This window comes from Pieris brassicae, chromosome 12, assembly GCF_905147105.1.
Source record: "Pieris brassicae chromosome 12, ilPieBrab1.1, whole genome shotgun sequence".
NCBI classification, from domain to species: Eukaryota; Metazoa; Arthropoda; class Insecta; order Lepidoptera; family Pieridae; genus Pieris; species Pieris brassicae.
In genome coordinates this window covers 6,660,183-6,674,513 of record NC_059676.1, presented here as the reverse complement: position 1 = coordinate 6,674,513, position 14,331 = coordinate 6,660,183, and the positions used below count along the sequence as shown (strand labels likewise).

The window sequence follows — 14,331 nt, the reverse complement described above, 5'->3', positions numbered from 1 at the left end:
ATTATAAATAACACAATGCATTGACTTTGTCAAATTCTAATCAATGGTCCACTCCAACTTCCAAAAAGTCCCTATGTAGTTAGTGAGAATAAAAGACAATGATCCAAGAAAATGGAATATTGGATAAAAATGTGTATATTAAAACATGTATATGATGATTTGATAACATGCCTTCTATTAATTTTGTGATAATGATACCTTTTTATTTAGATTTCTAAATTTTTGTATAGTCTAGTAGGTATGTACTTCTGCATCTTCTCTTCGGATGCAGCAGCGCTCACTATTACGAGTATTTTGATAATGTAGTTAACAATTTATAAAGTTGCATAAGATAGCATATTTAAGTATCTACTAGGCTAGAGTTTTATTTACTATTTTCCTCGCCAAAGCCTCTAACCACTTTTTGTCTAAAAACCATAATATAAAGCTTTAACATTTTATTTATTTTCATAGACAACAACTCAATTTCTTAAAACTCGTTACATACCATGGTAGATCTGACTGAAACCTAATAGTTGAAAAGTTTTTACCGTTAAGTGATTGTGTTGTAGAAGAAAAGAGACTCGATATATATATTTGACGCTATGAGCCATAAAAAATACACAATTATTGTAAATGTTGACAAAGTCGTCTAGATATAGATTTCTTTCTTCGACATAACTACACATACTATGTATACAGGCCAATTTCTCACCAAAGCTGGCAATATGCTCTGACTTTGCCTTAGCGATTTACCGTTTGAAGGACCTAGAGGCTGAATTGTATGCTTTTTTACGTTCGCCGATAGCCGCATCACAGGATGTCGCCGCGTCTGCCCAGGCTTTAAAGCATTCACGCTTACGGCGCAAAGCCTCTGCACGAACGCCTAAACCAAGGCTGGGACTTGCCACCGACCGGCACCGCAGAGAATGGAATAAAAAGTTCCATGCCCTGCAGGACCACATCAGCGACAGAGTCAGCGACGGCATCCGGACTTTTGGGACACCTGTATATATACGAGTCTGTCTTTTGTTAGCAAGTCCCAATCACACTCTGATTTATGAGAAGCAATGACTCAAAAAGAATTTTAGAGGCCCTCGCTTGTCATTACTAAATTCATGTATACGCAGATTCGGATTCGAGAATTAGCGCTAAGTGTCGATTCTGAATCTTACATATTTTATTTCTTATATTATCAAACAATAAACAATTTTACACAGTTGTAATCTATGTTTGATTGCTGTGTCTAAAGTCCGAAGGCTTTGATCGAATGTTTTCTTAAATCTACTGCAGTGCAGTTGTTTAATGTCTGATAATAATAAATAAAATATGCATAGTGCTGAATATAATTCAATATCTGAAGCTGTCTTTCGTTAAATTATTTTACCGGATACGTAATAATTCAGTCACCATATCCTTTATCATCTGTTTACGTTGTCGTAGAAAAAATTGGCAATTGACTATATCAATAGTCAACTGTCAAATCAAATTTAAAAACAAAAGTAAAATCAAATCTTAAATCAAAATGGCTGAAACTCGTTGGAGTATGTTAGACGTTCCGTAAATAAAACTTTATTATTATTTTTTTATACGCCTAGTGAATGGTCCAACTACTGTATTCTCATATAAATTGTTGTGTACGCGTACATGGTTTGTGGAATTAAGTGCTAATCTTGTGTTATTTACATCACAGAAGTTTTGTGTGTTTTGTGTCTTGTTTTCGTGGAGAGCAACATAACTTTTTGTCTTTTTGGATTTATGTATAATTGGATTCGGTAAGCAACAAACTAATATATTACTTACACACACACATAGGTAAAATATAAGTTGTTAATACTTGAAATATTTTAAATAATTTCTTCAAAGTTTTGACAGTTACACTTTTTTTCATGTTTTATTGGTGAGTGAGAGGGCTCATGGGGCTGGATGTTTAAATTACGATTGTTGAAAGTCTGCTTTGTTACTGTTATAGAATCGTATATACGTGATTTTATTACGAAATGTCTTAGAGTTGCATAGAAAGAGGTCAGGGGTCAATTTAATTACTAACGAGAGTATGTATGACATAGTAAGTTGCTCGCCTTGCACTCCATTCTGACATCATTTCGCATTCGATTAGATTGCTGTACACGGTATATGCCACAAATACTATGAAATTCACTACACAAGTTTTTATTTGTATCTCTTTAAACAAACCACAAACAGCAGTTTTTTTTCAGTGTATAAATAGGCTCAAGATGTCCAAGAAACGAATCAGGAACTTTCGTAATGATTTTTATTAGATAATAATGTTGTTTACCTGGGTATTCAATTATATATGCTTATGGTCAGGAGTAATCACAATTCAAATCTGGCATTACAATCAGTATAAAGTTAAAGGATTTATGTAAATTAAGCTAGGACAATGATATAAAAACTTTTCTGTTATTTCAATTAAAAAATATATTTTTATAAAGAATGTTTTGAATATAATTATCACAAATTTATAAACAGTTTTTATAGATGATTGAATAAATTATTATTTACTTTTCAAGTTGTATTCAGCGGATTATCTGATCCAATATGATTAATGGAATGCTTATGCCATCTACACCAAACACAATATATATATATGCATAATTTTTTGACTAATACATTAAATTGTCAAATTATGTTCTTAAATTCTGTGTGTTCTTATAAGCATTTTATAATGATATTATATATATACTTAGTAAGTTATTATTTTTTATGAATTGTGTCCAAATGATATTTATGTAGTGTTCATTAAACTTTCAAGGGTTACTGTCTATTGAATAGCTTATGTAAGATCAGTTGTAAATGTTGTTGAATATTATTTTTGTGTAACAAATAAGCATGCCATTGTGTTTTATATAGTTAATAATTTACAACTAATAGACTTCATATTTTTTAGTTACCCTCTTTTGTTTTTCAAATTAGCAAAATAATATCTTTCATTACATAGCTTAGTTTCTTATCTGACATCAACACAATTTTATATCTGCTTACACAATAAATAGATCCTCAACACATTTACCCATCTTCTGGATAGTTGGAATTGTGTGTAGTAAATATGCACTATTCATATTATTTCGCTTAAGCATCCAATGAAATGGAATGTAATGTGTAATGTAAATCTATATCTTAAGATAAATTTGGATCATGAAAAAAAAAATCATATAGTACTTTCTGTATGTAAAAATAAAATATTCTTTGCATACTGTATTTTTTGCAGACAAATAAATCAAATGTTTTTTTAAATATCTCAACTCCATTTATTTACCAGTTGCTTATTCTATACAATTCTTTAAAAAATTACATTACAACTACATCAGCTATCTATGGTTCATCAGCACCACATCATGCGCACATTATTTCTGAAAGATACTAATAAGGCTTATATAACCTTAAGTATTACCTTTTTTTTATCCAGTATAATAATAATACTATGAATAAAAAATCCTTGACGTTAATGGAACAACAAGAATAATTTAAGTTAACTACAAACCTATTTGTCAGTAGTGCGTAGGTAGTTTCCTTAACTAATAACTCTTAATAATAGAAGTTCAACAAATATAAATCTGTGACTTTTTACATGCATTCAACCAATTTGAGGGAAAGAAACAACAGATACTTTAGTTAAAACAGTCTTGTAAGTGCAGTTGATGCAATAGAAAAAGTTGCAGATTAAAAGTAGTGGTGTTTTACACCATCCATGTTACACACTTGTTTCATGAACTGGCTGTAACAGTAAATTTATAGTCATTTTATTTATTTATTTTTTCACATTTATAAGTCTACAATAAGTTACGTAGACTATTAACCGCTTGAAGCTTTATAAGTGTATGAGAAAATGACGTTCATTATCAAAACTATCCATGTATTTAAGAGTGTCCATGAGGTTCAACGCGAGAGTAGAAATTAATTACTTACACAGGCCCAGATAGTCACTCGCATAGAAACCGCCGTGATCGCCCTTCACGCGTCCATGCGTAGGCGAACGTATACGTTGGACGTACTAAACTATATGGTTGTTAAAACAATTGATTGTTTTACGGACATTATAATTATATGAGGTTCTGTTCCATTCAGGTCATAAATATGTCTACGATACATTTGTTTTGTAATATATAGCTATGTATGTAACATGACGAGTGTAATTCACATTCAAGGATTGTTTCGTAATATTCCCAAGTTTTCCAGCCGAATTTCTTTAAAATATATATTATATTTTTATATTAAGAGTTTGACATTATGCTGTTTAGTAATGAAATACGGCCGATTTAGTATTTGCGTGTCAAGTGTTAACATGACTATCGTGAGCTGATGACATCTTACCTCTCTCGGTGTCGCTTCTCTAGACCCCTTACTACCGGTCTGACTGAAATCGGACACTCAGTGCTCTATTGTTGAGTTTGTAGTATGTACCATTCAATCGTTTGCCGCAAGCGGGAGAAAGCTTTACACATGTGTACATCGGTTTAAAATTTTGAAACTATAATTTCATTAAAATTCTGTGTTAACACATTAATGTTTATTACTGTAGCAAAGCGTTTCAAGGATGCAAATTTCCCTCTCTGATTAAGAATGACTAGCACGTCGCAATTTTACGGCGTTATTCGATCGCAGATAGGGAATGCAATCTCGAGTCGAAATCGTCAATTATAATTTCGGTACTTTGGAGATCTCGGGTAGTTATCGAAAACCTTCTTAAATGAAGTGTAATCTATCGAGAGTACTGTCTGATAAGCGGCATCTTATGTCAGTCGCTATGTACCGTGCTGAAAATGCTCTCTCAACACTGTACCAGCGTGATTAATCTATTATAAAAACAAAACTACAAAATATAGCAAACCCTTTTTTACTGTTCCAACTCATCATAGAGATTTTCAAATATAACAACGCTGGGGTTGCATTTCTTTGACGCGGCTTCTTGCATTGCATTTTTGCATCTTACCTATCTAGTAGCCTTAAACATTTTATAAATCAAAGTTTAGCACGAATGACATCTTCTTATTTTATATAATATGTTGAATATAATTTTTAATATTATGTTTAAGAAATATATTTAGATATAGTAAAGACTAATACACATTATTCAAATATTAATATGGTGCAAAACCGCAATAATTCGATTCGAGTTATGTACACTATGTGCCGAGTCGCGTCTTTTGACCTGAAAACCGATCCCCCACGACCTCAGCGATGCAATTGTGCCGTGAAATGCTAATTATAACCTAACATTTATAGGGGAATTATTAAGTTATGATAGTCTAGATTATCTAGAGTGTGAATGTGAATATGCAAGGATAACTTTTTACCCGCAGCGCATATATATATAAATATAAAATATATTTATAAATAAGACGTTCTAAAACATTTATAAGTTTAGTTTAATTTGTGGAGAACATAAGCATTTTGACTTGATTCTATAAAAACAGAAAGTATTCTATCAGAAAATCTATAACTATATATAGAATATATACGTTGCATACGTCCTACATATAAATAATTACCGCTCATTTCTTTTATTGTAATTCTTATTTGGCCGCATTAGTGTGTGTAACAAATTAACGCACGTACACTCACTTACATTGTAGCGCATCCAGTGTTTTCCAGGAAAGACAAACACAACGTTTATGTTCAGTTCAGTTTTAAGTATCTAATTAGTCCCGGACAGTATTCACTAAGCACCTAGATATCCGCTAAACTAGACTAAATGAACCGAGAACAGAAAACAAGCACATAAAGATTTAGTCAATCCATAAATCCGTTGTTTGTGAGAGCGCTTTGTACCCTGTTCGTAAATGCTAACGCCAATTAGTATTTCACTAAACTGTTTATTTCTTTGAGCTGACTGATGTTTGATAGTTCAGGTTGTATAATTTTTAATTGGACAAGTCACGAGCTTGAACGTAATTTAAATACGTGAAACATGGCAGTTTTTTTTATAGAACGGAGGGCAAACGGGCAGAAAGCTTGATACCACCATGGACAATCAATGATCAATGCCTGAGGTCTCACAAGTCTGTTGTCGGCCTTTAAAGAATTCATACGCTTTTTTCTTGAAAGACCTTAAGTCGAATTGGTTCGGAAATACTTCAGTATTATGCCTTGACGTCCAATGATGTAACTCAGCTGCAGGTATTAATCCGAACTCTGAACAAACAATTAACGTTGTCAACATACTGTTCTAAACCAATAGTAAAAAAAAATATTTTGGGTAATTTTTGTTATGCTAAGGTACTTTTTCGCAAGGGACTGAACATTATGTATTGTGGTCTGTGATGTAGATAGATATATAATGTGCGATATTATTTGAAGCAAATTACGAAGTAGATATAATAGTTTTACGCGCTTCAAAGTTTTTTTGCTATCGATGTCTAACGATCGATACAAAATATTTGTCACCAAGTTCACTTGTCCAGCCAATCTAAGGCACGACAGTGATCTTTATGACGTCATTGCAGGCACTAACTTGGCGCGCGCCCAGATCGGTATTTTAGATTATTTACATCGTCGCATAGATATTATTGTCTATGACGATACGACGACATTGAATTCTATAGTGAATCCGATTTTATTTATAAAGAAACCTATTGTGAATTAATGAATCCGTAAGAAGTAACACAAGTTTCATTCATTCCATTTTTATTCATTCCATTAACGATCCAAATATTACAATAAATAAACAACAACAACACATGAAAGCATCATCACAGTTAAATCAAATCAGAGGCCCATACTTAAAAGCTCCTAGTCTTAGCTAACGTATACATTGTTGGGTAAAGCTTTCAAGCGGCTACAGTAATTAGAGTTAACTATGACTTTCATAAGTCTTTATATATACAATACATTTTTGACATACGAAAGTCATTGTTAACTAAGCCACGACTCTGTTTATCCTTAAGCTTCGCAAGACATGTCACGGCAACTATCGTTCATGTGCTTGCGGTCCTTGCCCGTGTATCAATTTAAAAAAGGGTTTTTATATAGGTAAATCCAAAGGTTAGTAGATAGATCATAGTTTCACTCGACTTTTAATATCGATCACGACGCTATGTGTTACGTCACGCAACCGGTCCTGCCGCTTACTTAGTGCAAATACAGTTAAAGTAGGATACTCGTTTTTTGTCGCGGTTCGATATACTCTTATCATTTTTACTATTCACATAACGGTACGTACTGGTCAGGTTTTGTAATGTTTATACGATGATTCACGCTTAGCACCAATGGCAATGATAAAAATGTATATCAATTTAAGATTTATAGATAATATTCGAAAATGTTCAGAAGTTTTTTTTTCTTTCGTGTACGCTCAGCTTAGATGATCAAAGCTTACGGGAATGTTCAGATTTCGCAACTGTATACATGATCAAGTGCGGGCCATGCATTGACACGAAAAATCTATAATTTGTTTTGTCTAACCCTTGATGCAAACAGTTTGCCTTTAAGATTTCTTATTGGTGCCTTGATTTCACAGCTGAGTAGTCAACATCCACGTGATGAAGTCGACGTTCGTTTGTTCAGCTTCCGAAAATTTGTGTATCAAATCTCTTTATTAATATCACAAGCATATTAACTCGAAAATTATCAGTATTTGTTTTCGTACTCGAATTTCTTATACTTGATTGAATTAAAATGTTATAAATCAACATCATTCATGTGATTTTAAGACATGAGAGGGCATGGTCAAAGTAGTTTGTAGTAAAAGCGAAGGCAGTGTTTTGAGTTTTCATACAAATAATGACGTAATAAAAATTACGTGAATCTTTTCCTAGATTTTTTTTGGAGTAGGTTAAATCGTAGGAGGAGTTATTTTAAAAATTGAGTTCAATTAGATATTTCTACTGACACTTACGTCAACAGACTTATAACACAGCCGAAATACCAGGCTCCAGCCAAGACTGCCAAATTTTATACATATCTCTTTTAAACTAACAATTCCCCAAGATACTTTATAATTGTAACAATTCATAAAGTATTCTAAACGTGTTTCTCTTAATGAATACATCGTTACGCTTATAACTGAGCTTATCGGAATTACAAAAGCTCCACAAAAGCAACGAAAATATTATTATGAATGACAAATTATAAAAATTCAAAACTTTTGGAAAATGCATAAATGGAGTATCAATAACAAACGCGCTTAATTAATAACATACTTCAATGGGACATACACAAGTGGAGTGGAAATAGGAAAACAGCGGCTATCAATAAGGTTAATAATTCTATCATATATAGTCTGAAATCGAATTTTATTTCATAGTTTTAACCTTGTTTTCTATTAGAGTTATAGTGTGTTTAGTTAAAATTATTTCATGCGATGCAGTTAAGTAATAAGCCCATGCAAACAGTAGTAAGGTCATTTTAATTGACAGTGGGATGTTAACTATCCCTCTCTTACCAATGCTAATTCATTATCAAGAAAGGGATGGACGAAATTTATTCTGACTGACCTCTGTTGATTGGCCAAAAAACATCCCAACACCTGCTTTTAAGGGAAGTGAAGCTCATTGCTTTTAATGTTTATGTATGAAGGGATATCTGATTTGATTGTGTAAACTGTATAATTAATGTACATTGAATAATTTATTGAAATAATAGCATTGTGTTAATTAATATTGTTGTGTTTGTGTTACATCAACCTAACAAATATACCCAACTTTATATATTATCTTTTTGTAGAATTCTACTTATGATAATATATTTTATTTAATTTATTTACTAATACAATGTAAATATCACAGATGTGTCTATTGAGACACCTACAAAATAATACCCGGTAGTAACCCAAGCTGAATATTAAAGTTTAAGAGGTATTCCTAAAACAATTGACTACCTTGTTGGCCTTCGTTTTTTCCACGTTTAAAGCTATAACCAGTCTGTTGTGCATTTCTAGGGAATCAACAAGAGACCGTAACCAACTAAGAGAGCATTTGGCACGTGCCTGCCTAACGATCGGTTTTCATTGCCAAAATAATTTGCATAGAGGAAGCCGCTATGACATTTATTACGTTTGCCATTATACGCTGTGATGTCACTGTTTCCAGTATATTACATACATTATGTTAATTTCTTAGGGCTAATTGTAATAAGTTGTATATTATTGCAACAACCAAAATTTTTTGTAGAAAAAATTAAGACGACGAACACAAAAGTTATGAAAAATTGCAATCTTTCTTGTCATGGTCATTGAAATTACTTTCACTGACGTTTACGCGTAAATTAAACGCGGTAATAGCATTATTCAAGCTCAATTGTCTCGTCTTGTATAGCAGTCTATGCTATTGTCAAACATTTTGTATATCCTAATTTCTCTTTGTAAACACTATTCGGCAACGAGTTTTATAATATATATTTAATTTCTATATAATATCTTCATGCTTGGAGACGCAAAGATGCCTCCATTGTGACCGCTACGATTTATAATGGAAATAAAATTATTGGATCTTTTAAGAAAACTAATATTGTAAAGGATGTACCATGATACTAGCTATATCGCAGCCAAATCTTTGAAACGGTTATTGTTTTCGGCCGTTTAATTTACTAAAAACTTTAGTATTGATGAATACAATACATGTGGTGTATAATATTTTTTTCGCATTATTGCATTTTCTACAAAGTTTTAATGACATTCAGAAGAATTGTAAAAGTTAATTTTATTAAATATTCGTCAATTTTAAAAACAGTACGTTTAAATAAATATTGAGCAATATTAAATGAGGAAGACAGCGATGCCACGTTCTGATAATAAACATCATATCTTGCGGCCATTTTCTTGATTTATCTCAAATTGCGACTGTTACAGATGTATCCAATGGCCTTGAATTGTGTGATTTTTGAGAAAGCATAAGGAAATAATTATGATGTGTGAATAATGATAAGTGGTACACTTATAAAAAAGGAATGAATAAAACAACTAATATATAAAATCGTTTCGCGTATATATATTCTTCTTCTTATACTGCCAATTGTTGCTTATCATACATTGCGAAGGTTGGCGATCATGATGGCTACTTTAATTTTGGATGCCGCGCTTCTGAAACCATTATCTTAGGTTAAATGAGGTATACGTAATAGTTAAACTGGAGCTAGATTTCATACAACCTATATATATTGACGTCGTTTATATGACGAAACAAAATGCATTTAGTTTACATTTTAAGGTAAAAATGTTATACCACTAGCATAATAAAATATCTTTATAAAACGGTCCATCTAGCACGCGCAAGCGCGCTCTGAGGCAATAACAGATTATTCCCATATTACGACACAAGTACGTGCCCAAGATCCGGCCGCTACGTCCGTAGTATTCAAACTCGTTTTGTGCAATACATTGCAATGGCTGATAACCGATAAACAAGAAATTTGTTAGTGTTATTACCGCGAAAGACGGGGTTATATGTACTTGTTTGCAATTATATCAGGACTTAATGACTATTTATCTTTTACTTTTTGTTTAAAAAAATTATCAATGCAGCAATGGGACGGCGTTATAACATCATGACGGTATAATATTCGAATTAGGCATTTCAACTATTTAAGGGGTTTCGCGTCGCATTTTTGCATCTCCTTCATTGATCTCTTTTTTATATAAGCAAGCCTTCAGTGGTTTACGCGTCGATATTTGGCTCTAAGGTATGTTGATGTACTCACGATTAATTACTGTATCATATTATTTAGTGTACATCCCCGACAAAACACTCGATAAACTATACAACTAATTTCCGCTGTCCATTACGCAATATAACATTAAGATATTATTTCTTATAAATCAATAATTACAAAGTACACGATACAGTGACTCGATGACCCCGTAATAATCGTTAAATCAATTATCTAGCAACTAGAAACTACGGAGCCTTGACAAATGGTAAACAAATAACGTTTTCATTACCGTGTTACGGAATAACGCTTGTATTACAGTATGAGTTGATTCAATGCTAGCTCAAAACTACCTATTCATGTTTACAAATACATAATTAAAGTTATGGTTTCTTCCAAAATCGTGTTTTCTTTATGGCCAAGTAGTTAATTAGCCTTGTAACCTGAATCTATCATTTTCTCAGGACTTTCGGATTTATTAAATAAAACAAATGCTTAATTCGCAACCAGAGGTAATGTTTACCTTAGAATTGTAATAATTTCCATGTTTAGACATACATAGTATGTTTTTTTATGTATTTTCTGCTCAGAGGGACTGAGGATTTTTTTCAATTATACTCCTGTTTGCTTTCTGTTCATAACTACAGGTCCCGTATCTCGGAATTAATTAATAAGTGCAGATTAAGCCTCTTTATCGTATATGCAATTGATTGTTCTTTAATACAAATGTATATCAATATTAATGAAAATGGGACTTGCCCTGTTAAGGCTTGTGTTAACGGGAATCGAATGTTGGACGTTAGCAACACTATTCCAAGATAACTATTAGAATTTTTATTGTTTGTTATGCGACACCCTGGGTTATCCACATATAATTCACAAAGTCTAAAGCTGATACGTGAATACGTACTATATATATATATATATATATATAATGGCAAGAAAATATCACAATTATATTGGTATGGGTTAGTCGCCGGGCTCTCTTTACTTATACTCATTAAGTACATACTATAACGAATTAGTCAATATATAATATGTAATTCTTCATAATTATATAATCGACAAATTTCCCAATTGTATTTGTTGCTCTTGCTATAAAATAGATACAAAAACTTTGGTTCAATATAATATATACTCTTCCGATGAGTCAGTGCGGACCCAGTCGTTGGTTATCACCGCGATAAACGTCTGTTTGCTTGTATTTTGTCATCGCTTTGTTCAGTTTGAACTACGGATTGGTGCAGACACAACTTCGACTTAACCGACATTTAACTATCAGTACCTGCTAACATGATATTGTTTCTAGTACAAATCTAAACTTGAAATACTCTTATCACGCTGTAGATTTGTCTTATTCCCAAATTCAGGAACAAGTGTTCTTACATTTTTGTTCATCTCAGAAAACCGCGAGGTAAACACTTATACTTTTAGACTAAACTTTCGTATAGATGAAAAATTTCATAAAATGTGATATAGCAAGTATTGGCAATTGCTAAAGAAAAACTGTCAAATTAATTTATTATATCTCAGGTTAACACAGAGGTTCATGTAATTCACAAAAAAAAGATTATTATAATATTACGTACATGTGCTGGCAAGCCTTTGAAGTTTCTAAGCTATCTTTTGTCTTGGGATCACTGAACCAAATCAGTTACAGGCCGTTGCTGGTAGTTACATAGGTGCTATTTCCGCATGAAAAGCGGGTTTCGCTTTTCAGTACTTTCCTTATAAAATACCCAACTAACCGTTAAATGTAATAATGTATTAAAATATTACATATATATGCCTCTGCACTTTGACGTGAACAATTTGAGAGAAAGTATTTTTGACTACGCTCATTAAAACGTATGAAATGTTTGAATAAACACATAAAATATTCACTATCGTTAAAATTTATTCCGTAAGCGCATCACAAAATAACTTAATGTCAATGCGGAAAAAATGCACAAACCATTCGCAATAGTGAAATGTAGTGTAGTTACCGTAGGTCAAATGCCAAGTTTGTAAATATTGGCTCACTCAGGCTTTCTTAGTTTATAAGCGTGGCGATTACTAAACAAATCTGGAATTAGTGGAGCCGGCTGTACTCTCGACATGCAGTAGGCACTCTCTTAATAACACTTAAATAATTAGCATTAAAGCCTTTGTTATACATGAGTGGTGAATATAGGTTGTAATATCAAATACTATGCTCTAAGTATGTAGTTTAATCTTTATCTGAGTTTTCATTTGACTTTTAAAATCCTTTTTTAAAGTTATAAACGTAACTAATGAAGAATGTAGTACTTTAATTTTAGTTCTGATTATCTTTTCAAACAGATAATTGAGGCTCTTGCATTTCAATTTCTGCATACCCGGCTTAAAGTCTCACTAGAAAAGCCGCGGGCGCATCTAGTATCAAACTGGCGCAATTATCTCGGTCCCTTACAGTTTTTCCTTCATCCCGCATGGATCTTGATACTTGTAGGAAGTCGGGAACGATGAATCACATTCAAGTTTCTGGGCTCTATAATTAAGATGACCAATACATTCTTATTGCGTCACCGTTGGTATGTAAATTGAATCCAGGTGTGTGAAAAAGAAATTATTTTAATAAAAACCTTATCATAGTCTCCGATGAGTCAGAGATTATAAAGTACTTATTGGGTGACATTTGTCTATTTCAAATGTACGTAAATGATTATGTATGTAATTATTTAGCAACGGTAATGATGAATGGTATACGCATCATTAGCGATAATTAAGCACTCGTAGTGCTTCTAGGGCGAGCCGTGGGAACTTGATATTATCATACCGTAAGTTTAAATCATGCTGACTCAACGACGATTCAATAGACATACATTTTTATAAATATACTAGCTGACCCGGCAAACGTCGTTTTGCCATGTATATTGTTTATAAGAAATATTTTTTTAGGTAAATAAAAGTAACTATATACTATAATAAAAAATAGGGATTGATCGGAGAAGGCTGACAGTTATGTAGTTTGTTTTGTTGTTTCATAAAAATAAAAAAATTGGGGTGGACACCCTTTATCACTTACTTACTGAATATGCATAAAAAAATTCATAAGAATCGGTCGAGCCGTTTCCGAGGTGTATGGGAACGAACATTGTGACACGAGAATTTTATACATATAGAGATATGTAACTTACATAATACCTGCCTCCTGCATATTGCATTTAACTATTCGTGATGAAAGTTGGGCAGTTTTCAATTCACCTGTTTTGGGATTGTTATAAACATAATAACGAGGAAATAATAAAACATCTGACATTCCAGAAGTTATTGTTTGATACCAATATTGATTGTGATTAAATGTTTTGTATAAGTTGAAGCACTATGAACAATACGGGAACCTGAAACCTAATACAAATTAAAAATATACAACTTAGTTGTACAAACAATGTTGCAATATAAATTTGGTCTTTGAAGAATGTTAATAGTCATTGTTCCAAAATATTATACATATCCGAGACGTGGTTGCCAGTTGGTCAAGCCTATATCCATTTAACCTTTTCTGCAGATTCGATTCTCAACTTTTAAAACCAAACGTAGATCATTAATCTGGCCAATGCCTTAATGGGGGCTTACAAGCCTCTATTGTACCTTTAGTCGTCACTGAAATCCTATGATCTACCAAGCACTTGAGTTGACTCACGTTGCGCGATTCCCATCGCATTACGTCACGGTAATGTTTAGACTGTGATAGCGAATGCTGACGCGCTAAATTATTTCAACTAC

At 32.6% G+C, this 14,331-nt stretch overlaps 1 protein-coding gene across 3 annotated transcripts in view; it reads left to right on the top strand.

Annotated features, from left to right (window-relative positions):
* Positions 1 to 1,514: 1,514 nt before the first annotated feature.
* LOC123717528 (rho guanine nucleotide exchange factor 11) overlaps positions 1,515 to 14,331 on the top strand; it is a 115,119-nt gene continuing 102,302 nt past the window's right edge. For all 3 annotated transcript variants that reach the window (XM_045673572.1, XM_045673573.1, XM_045673571.1), the window contains exon 1: positions 1,515 to 1,754. The gene's annotated coding sequence lies outside the window, so the exon portion shown is untranslated. The remainder of the gene's footprint in view (positions 1,755 to 14,331) is intronic.